At 40.9% G+C, this 8,965-nt stretch overlaps 1 pseudogene across 1 annotated transcript in view; it reads right to left on the reverse strand.

Annotated features, from left to right (window-relative positions):
- LOC105508095 overlaps positions 1-8,539 on the reverse strand; it is a 37,208-nt pseudogene extending 28,669 nt beyond the window's left edge. The window contains exons 1-4 of the transcript XR_001001205.1: positions 8,500-8,539; positions 7,361-7,493; positions 2,591-2,754; positions 16-80 (exon numbers count right to left, since the gene is read on the reverse strand). The product of XR_001001205.1 is annotated as a golgin subfamily A member 2-like (transcript). The remainder of the gene's footprint in view (positions 1-15; positions 81-2,590; positions 2,755-7,360; positions 7,494-8,499) is intronic.
- Between the last annotated feature and the right edge of the window lie 426 nt (positions 8,540-8,965).

Raw genomic sequence — 8,965 nt, forward strand, 5'->3', positions numbered from 1 at the left:
TACCCAGCAACCTACCGATACGTTATCCAAAAGGAATGGTCTCATTTTCACTCCCTCCAGCAACCCAGCAATGGGGAGATCTGGAGGGGAAAAAAAAAAAAAAAAAGCCTGTGGTCCCCCATCTACTCAGGAGGCTGAGGTGGGAAAAGTGCTTGAGCCCAGGAGGCTGTAGTGAGCCATGATTGCATCACTGCACTCCATCCAGCACGGTCAACCGAACAAGGCTCTGTCTTAAATAAAATAAAAAAAAATCCTGTCCCCTGTATTGCTTAACTCTATCAAAACTTGAAAACTATTCTTTTCTCACAGATAATAAACTTTTTAAAAAAGTAACAAATGTGTTTGATTACAAATTTTATAGCACTCTAAACATTACTGTAGCTAAATAACATTAGATACCAACTTAACTTAAATATTGCCAGGCAGACAAGCAAAAAATTATCCATATCTAAAAACTCAATTTTATAATGGGTTATCTTATTTCTGTTGTACAAAAATACAGGTTACTATCGGTATTTTTTTTTTTTTTTTTTTTGAGACAGAATCTCACTTGGTTGTCCAGGCTGGAGTGCAGTGCCATAATCTCAGCTCACTGCAACCTCTACCTCCTGAGTTCAAGCAATTCTCCTGCCTCAGCCTCCTGAGTAGCTGGGACTACAGGCACATGCCACCACACCTGGCTAATTTTTGTATTTTTAGTAGAGACGGGGTTTCACCATATTGGCCAGGCTAGCCTCAAACTCCTGACCTCATGATCCACCTGCCTTGGTCCCCTAAAGTGCTGGGATTACAGGTGTGAGCCAAGCATCTGGCCTTAGAGTATTTTTCATCTACATATTTATTCATATATATGTTTCCAACCATTTATATTTTTATTCATTCACTCACTCATCCTGTTTTTTGTTTTTTCATTCACTCAAATAGCTTAGTATCTGCTTTACCCAGGTACTGTTTTAGGCATAATGTATTCAGTAGGCAACTAGGTGGATACAGTTCCTACTCTCATGAAACTAATATTCTAGGAAAGGGGAGAAAGACAATGAGGCAGTGAAATATAGGGCCTGCCAGATAGTGATAGTTGCTAAGGAGAAAATGAAGTAGAAAAGAGGGACAAGAAGTAGGAGATTTAAGTTGCAATTATAACTAGGGCAATCAGAAAAGATTTCCCTAAGATGACACTTGCACAAATATCTGAAGGAAGATAGGAAGTCAGTTATGCACATATGTGGAGAAAGCATTCCAGATTGAAGGAACACCAATTATAAGGGTTACTGAGATAGGAGCATGCCTTGTAGGTTTGAAGAACAGAACCTAAGTCGGTTGTTGGAGTGGAATAAATGAGGGCAAAAGGTAACCAACTGAACATACAGTGACAGTTCACAATATCTATTAACCATTAAAACAATTTTTAATAAAGATTCAATATCAAATACTATCTATAATAAATGCTTCTGGAAAGATCCTATTTGAATTAATAGCTACGGTGACTCCAACGGACCCAACCCTATTTATCCCTCAAGTTTCATGTGTGTTGTAATAACAACAGCATCTACAGAAAGCAAAAACTGCATTGGGAATCTGAAGAGTAAGATTACATGCAGAACCAAGTCATAAACTGTAAATTTGCCTGATACAGAAAGAATGAAATAAATGATTTTCCCAAAATGCCACAGTCATATAATATTACTCAAATAACAAAAATCCAATGTTATTCTGAATTATCAATCTTAATTTTATGAGTTTTCTAAAGACAATTTTTTTTTTTTTTTTTTGAGACGGAGTCTCGCTCTGTCTCCCAGGCTGGAGTGCAGTGGCCGGATCTCAGCTCACTGCAAGCTCCGCCTCCTGGGTTTACACCATTCTCCTGCCTCAGCCTCTGGAGTAGCTGGGACTACAGGCGCCCGCCACCTCGCCCGGCTAGTTTTTTTGTATTTTTTAGTAGAGACGGGGTTTCACCGTGTTAGCCAGGATGGTCTCGATCTCCTGACCTCGTGATCCACCCGTCTCGGCCTCCCAAAGTGCTGGGATTACAGGCTTGAGCCACCGCGCCCGGCCGACAATTTTTTTTTTTGAGATGGAGTCTTGCTCTGTTGCCCATGCTGGAGTGCAGTGGTGCAGTCTCAGCTCACTGCAACCTCTGCCTCCCGGGTTGAAGCAATTCTCCTGCCTGGCTAATTTTTGTATTTTTAGTGTTGGCCAGGCTGGTCTCGAACTCATGACCTCGTGATCCACCCACCTTGGCCTCCCACAGTGCTGGGATTATAGGCATGAGCCACCGCACCTGGCCTTGATCATTTCTATTAACTATAAAGTTTTTTAAAAATCAGTATTTCTATAAAGAGGAACATGACTTCCAAGTGTTCTATTTCCCAAAAAATTTTGAGCCATTGGACTAGACAGCCATTTATTTCTTGTAACATTTATTAAATAATTTGCCAAGCCTTTATGTTTTAAGTCCCACAAAGAAAATGCAAGCCCCAATTAGGACTTCTGCTTCCAGAAATACCTGCTAATAAAGTGTCTCCCACATCACTGGTGGTTAACAGATGGCAGTAGAGAGAATGACAGACAACAGGAAGTGCATAGATACCTTTGTTTCCTTCAGGGGTCGGCTTCTTCTTTTCTTCCCGTACTATGGACTCCTCTAGGTCCTTAGGGGTTGGGTCTAAAAATTCCCACTCTTCATTGGTACAAAACACAGTCCTCCGACTATCATTATGTCCATTCCCAGGATGGAAAGAATACATCAAATTTCTATTAAGAAAAATGATATGTGTTATTAACAAAAACAAAAGTAAAACAAAACATAATCTTATGTATATAGGATTGGCAAAAATTAAAATATCTGATAATATCAAATGTTGGTGAGAATATGGAGAAACTGGGATTCTTATACACTGCTGGTGGGAGTATAAATTGATAATATTACCATGGAGGGTAACTCAGCAAGGTACTGCTAAGTTGGAGAGGTGCCTGCCCCAACACCCAGTATTTCCTAAAAGAAATCCTTACATACGTGCACAGGGAGACACAAACCAGAACATTCACTATAGCACTATTCATATTACCAAAAAAAAAAAAGGTACAACAACCTAAGCATTCATCAACAGGAGAATAAACTGTGACATACTCATATACTCATATAGTCAAGTACGATACAGCACTCATTCATTCAACAAATGTTGATTGAGCCTATAACACGCCAGACACTATCTAGATGCTTGGAATATCCTAGTCAACAAAACACAGCAAGATTCTTGTTCTTGTGGAATGTACATTTCAGCTAAAGCTATCTGTGTCATAGGGATAAATATTTTTTAAATGCTGAATGAAAAGTGAAAGAAAATGGAAGAATTATAGGTACAGCATAATACTGTTTTATGTCTTCAGATAATACTGTTAATAGAGACTATTTATAGATACATACATATGTAGTAAAACTATTTTTTTAAATCCACACATGAATGACAATAATCAAGTACAGAATATTGGCTACCTCAGTAAAGGGAAAGAAGAACAGGGTTAAGAAGAGAGGATTTGGCTGGGCACGATGGCTCACGTCTGTAATCCCATCACTTTGGGAGGCTGAGGTGGGAAGATCACTTGAGATCAGGACTTTGAGAACAGCCTGGCCAACATGGTGAAACCCCATCCCTACTGAAAATACAAAAATTAGCCATGTGTGGTGGCGCATGCCTATAATCCCAGCTACTAGGGAGGCTGAGACGGGAGAATTGCTTGAACCCGGGAGATGGAGACTGCAGTGAGCCGAGATTGTGCCAACGCACTCCAGCCCTGGGCAACAGGGTGAGACTCTGTCTGGGGAAAAAAAAAAAAAGAGGATTTTAATTGTATCTGTAATGTTTTGTTTTTAAAAATGCAGTGGAAAAATGACAAAACTATAAAAACGAGTCATGGCTATCTGAGTAATCAATATACTTGCCTGAGTGCTAAAAATATTTCATTAAAAGTTTTAAAAACTAGGTTGGGATTCCTGTTTCCAGTGAAGATGGAATAACAGGGACTACGTTTACCTTCCGCCACGAAAACTAAAGAACTGAAAAAAGTATAGAAACTGTGGTTTTCGGTCATTGGCCATCAGGCAGCAAAGGACAGTGATCCTGAGAGAGGGAAAGCCAACGAGGTAAGCCCACCTTACTGCCCGGGGACAGTTTCCAGGCCAGGGTGCAGGCAGGGGACACCCAGGAGGAACCCAGCATCTCTCTGAGCTGAGAAGACAGACTGGGGAGTCTCAAGGCAGTTGTAACTCACAGAGAAGAGTAATAAAGAGACGGGGGCTGCGCAGAAGTAGTGTTGCAGAGATCTTAGACGGTCCCCCAAATCTTCAGCTGAGTACTGATCAGGGCTTGCATGTGAGAAAACTATCTGAGAACAGGGAAAGAACCCCCTGAGAGAAGCAAAGGAAACAATCCCCGAGCCTCACACAGGACCGGAAATAGTGCCTAGTCTCACCAGTCAGAGTGGAAAACCTCATAATTCACAGGGCATCAGAAAGAGTACTCAGAAAGGCTACCGACAGTATCCCTAACGCCTGCTCTCATCTTACCTAGTAAAGCTTAAAAGCAAACTTCAAAAGGATCAAACTGTTACTGAGTAACTTAATACATCCAAGAACAAAGCTCAAGGATATTTATAGCAATACCAAAAAATCCAGCACACAAAAAGGTAAAATTCACAATAGCTGGTATCCAATTTTAAAAATGACCAGGCATGCGAGAAGTGAGAAGTACAACTCATAATGAGGAGAAAAATCAGTCAACAGAAACAGAACAGAAACAACAAATGATAACATTAGCAGACAGGGACTCTAAAAGTTCTAACTGTATTCTTCATGTTCTCGGAGCTAGAAAAAAAGAATGAACACCTTAAGAGACATGGAAGATATTTTTTAAAAAACAGATTTAAATCAAATTTCCAAAGATAAAACTATAATGCCTGTGGTGAAAAATATGCTAAATGGGAATAAGAGCAGACTAGACATTGTAGAAGGAAAGACTAGTGAATTTGATGACCCTGCAACAGAAATGACCTAAAATGAAACAGAAAAAAGACAAAAGAAACAAAGGAAGGAAGGAAGGAAGGATGGACCAACGAGCCAGTCATTGAAGGAGAGGAGAAAGGGAAGAAATGGAATAAAAGTATGTGAAGAAATAATGACCAAAAAATTTTCCAAATTTGATGAAAACTATAAACACAGATCAAAGAAGCTCAACAAACTTCAAGCCCAAGAATCATGAAGAAAACGGTATCAAGGCACATGATAACCAAATTGTTTAATATAAATAATATTTAAAGTTGTAAGTATAACCTTAACTTGCAAAAGAAATAAAGGAATAGTTAAACTGTCAAAAGATGAAGAGCCATCTTAAATTAATTCATTTGAGCAGTCAGTAAGTGGAGTGGTGAGGAAGAGAACATGCTCACATGAACCACCTACACATACACATATGGTTATATTCTCTTACTTCATAGAGCCATACTTACTGAATACTACTCAGCAATAAAAGAGATGAAATACGAAAACACCAAACAATATAAATAAGTCTCCAAAAGGTTAAGTGAAAGAAGACACACAGGAGACTACACAGAGTAGGATTCCATTTATATAAAATTTTTTGTAGTGACACAAAGCTATAGCGACAGAAAGCAGATCAGAGGTTGCCCAGGGCCAGGGATTAAGGGAAGGGATCAACTGCAAAAGAGCGTGAAGGCATTTTTAAAGGTGATGGAAATGTTCTACTTACCTTGATTATGGAGGTGTTTATATCACTCTGTATAATTTCTAAAATTCATCAGCCTATTCACCTAAAATAAGTGAACTTACTGGAGGTAAAATCTACCTCAATGACGTTATTACAATAAACATGCAAATAAATACGGAAGAGGAAGAAATGTATAATGTGGTGTTTTCTGAGGAAGATTAAAGGTAAGGAGGGAAAAGGTGGTTTCACTTCTAGTTTGAATCAGGCAGATGATATTCTCATGTAAAATAGTCATTTCTCAATTTTTTTTCTCTTTTTGAGATGGAGTTTCAGGCTTGTTGCCCAGGTTGGAGTGCAATGGTGCGATCTTGGCTCACTGCAACCTCCACCTCCTAGGTTCAAGCGATTCTCCAGCCTCAGCCTCCCCAGTAGCTGGGATTACAGGTGCCTGCCACCACGCCCAGCTAATTTTTGTATTTCTAGTAGAGACAGGGTTTCGCTATGTTGGCCAGGCTGGTCTCAAACTCCTGACCTCATGATCCTCCTGCCTTGGCCTCCCAAAGTGCTGGGATTATAGGCATGAGCCACCGCACCCCGCCCCTCAATGTGTTTTTTAAAGCATATCGTTTTTCCTTTTTACTTGTACTTTAAACATTCAGAAGAATGCAGAGACATTATGTAACACACTTATGTTCTCATCACACTGTTACAACATGTGAATGTATAACCTTTTGCTAACAGCTTTAACAAAGAGTCACTGTTTAGAACTCATATTCACTTTCTCATAGCTTATTTACTTAGGACCAAGAGGGAGCTGGTCAACAACGTAAAGCATCTTGCACATGCTATTTATTTCCTAAGTCTCTTCCAGAGCCTGGCATTGTGCCACACATCTTCATAGAAAACTGCATAAAAGGATGCTAGTCAATTCCCATGTAACCCAATGAGCAAGATACTGTATAAAGTCTGATTTTATAAAAATTATTTAAAAATTATAAAAGTTTAGAGAAAGCTATTTCAAAACAGCTGCTCAGGAAGAAAACTCTCACAAATGCTTGCTATACTTTTCCTCGTTTTTTTTTTTGACACACCGCTGGACTCAGTATACCATGGTGTTTCAGTGGCTCTGCCTATGGCAAGGATCTCACAACAGTCTTCTCTTAGGTGGTATGCGACTACTACCACCATCAATTTTAGGAATTCAATTCTCCTTGCCATTTGCCCTAGCCATCAAACTGTGCTCCTTAGCTCTGGTTCCTAAAGGATGAATGCAGGAAAGAGGAGTAAGAGCAGGGACACCCCACGTGGCCTGGGAAGAAAGAACAGCAATTTCAATGACTTAGAACTGCCACACACACTCCTTCCTCCCACCATGGTTCTGTGTTTCCAGCTTGTCACAAGCCGACTCACACAAAGCTGTGCTCTAACCTGCAGCTGAGGGACAGCCTTGCTCGGGGTGCGGTGCCACTTGCCAAGCCCTGGGTAACAGAGAAATGGAATCAGGCTCAAAGTGAAAACCTCCTAAAGCTGAAACACTATATAGCCAATTCCTGTTTTTGCTGTTATGTGGTGAAACCCAATTCTGGGACTGTGCAACAGGGAGGTCATTAGGGTGCAGACTTTTCAGACACACTCACCCTGTCTGCTCTGGCCCACAGAGGCCTCGGTGGTAAGCATGTGTCCTGCCTGTGCACTGTACTGCGGAGTTCACAGCTGATTTAAATGGAGGGTGTTTTGAAGCTGGTGTTAGAGTCTGTTCTATGGCAGTACCTGCTGGTTAAAGATCCCAATCTCATTTGACAGATCTTTGAGAGGCCTTCTGTGTTCTCCCAGGCATTGTGCCAGGTGCCCACCTATAAACACTCAGCTGCTCTGAAATGCAAAGTGCCACCAAGCAACAAAAGAGCACCTTGGTAGGGGCTATGTTCAGCCTGAGCTTTTTTTAAACAAATACCAGCGATCTGTGTCATCATTAAGAAAACCACTTTCTAAGCTTACATATTTCAGATGGAAGTTGGAACCGTTTAAAAATGTCTTAACTAAAACAGTTATCATTTTTTTGACATGCGTTTGAATTCTGATAACCAGCTAGAATTTACGAGTTGACAGAATTGTTGGGAAATGTTCCATCAAATCTCTTCCGAGTTAACCCCTCCACAAACTGCCTGCACAGCCACGTTTTAGGCAACACCATAACCTCTTCAGCAGTGGGATGACACGGCCGAAGCAGAGGGTTTGCACTTGCCGGGACTTTGTGCATAGGAGGGAGGCAGGCTACCACTGCTGCTAGCTCCCTTCCTTCCTCCAGACAACAAGCCCTGTTGAGGGAAACAAAGGTTGGGGGTGCAGGGAGGAGGTGGTTGGGGGAGTTTCCTCTGTAGCCATCCCAATAAAGTTGACTCAGTATTTCCTCCTCCACAAATTAATTCCTCAAATATACTCTCACAAGGACACAGATATATATATATAAACACACACACACACACACACACACACACACACACACACACACACACACACACACACACACACACACAAGGATACCAGAAAAATGCTATTTGAAATGACAAAAAAGTAGAAACAAGCAGATGTCCATGGCTAGGAAACTGGTTAAATTAGGGCACATTCATATAACTGAACTCTGTTAGAACAAGAGCTCTAATAAAGACTAACAAGTTAAGACATTCCAGATCAGTGCCTAATAAAATGTCCCAGCTCAAAGGGGCATGGCAAGTGGCCCTACACTCCCCACCACTGCTAACCCCTCCTGACTCACCTGCAGGTAAGAGCACAGCTTTGGTGCAAGTGGGCCTCATGACATGGTAAATACAGAGAAACCATGTTTGAGGGAAGAGTGAGTGGAATTCTAAGTCACTGAAATAGCTACACACTAAAACAGTGGATACTGTATGATCCCTCTGTGTAGATCACATATACACTGAGCAAATTTCAGGGTGCATACATAACCAGTTTCAGTTCTAGTGGTGACTTCTGGGAAGTGGACTTAGAAGGACTTTCACTTTTAATTGTGCACCCCTCAGCAATGGCTGATTTTTCTTTTTATACACATGCATGCCTTTTACAATGAAATACAAAGACACAACTAAGAAGGCAGGCCAAACAGGGAACCTGTCAGGTGGCAGGCCTGCAAGCCAGAGGTCACTTGCTACAGACATTTGAACGTCCCCTCCAAAGCTCATGTTGAAATGTAATTGTCATTGTGATGGTATTAAGAGGTGGAA

The sequence above is a fragment of the Colobus angolensis genome, unplaced genomic scaffold, assembly GCF_000951035.1.
Source record: "Colobus angolensis palliatus isolate OR3802 unplaced genomic scaffold, Cang.pa_1.0 Scaffold10, whole genome shotgun sequence".
Lineage (NCBI taxonomy): Eukaryota > Metazoa > Chordata > Mammalia > Primates > Cercopithecidae > Colobus > Colobus angolensis.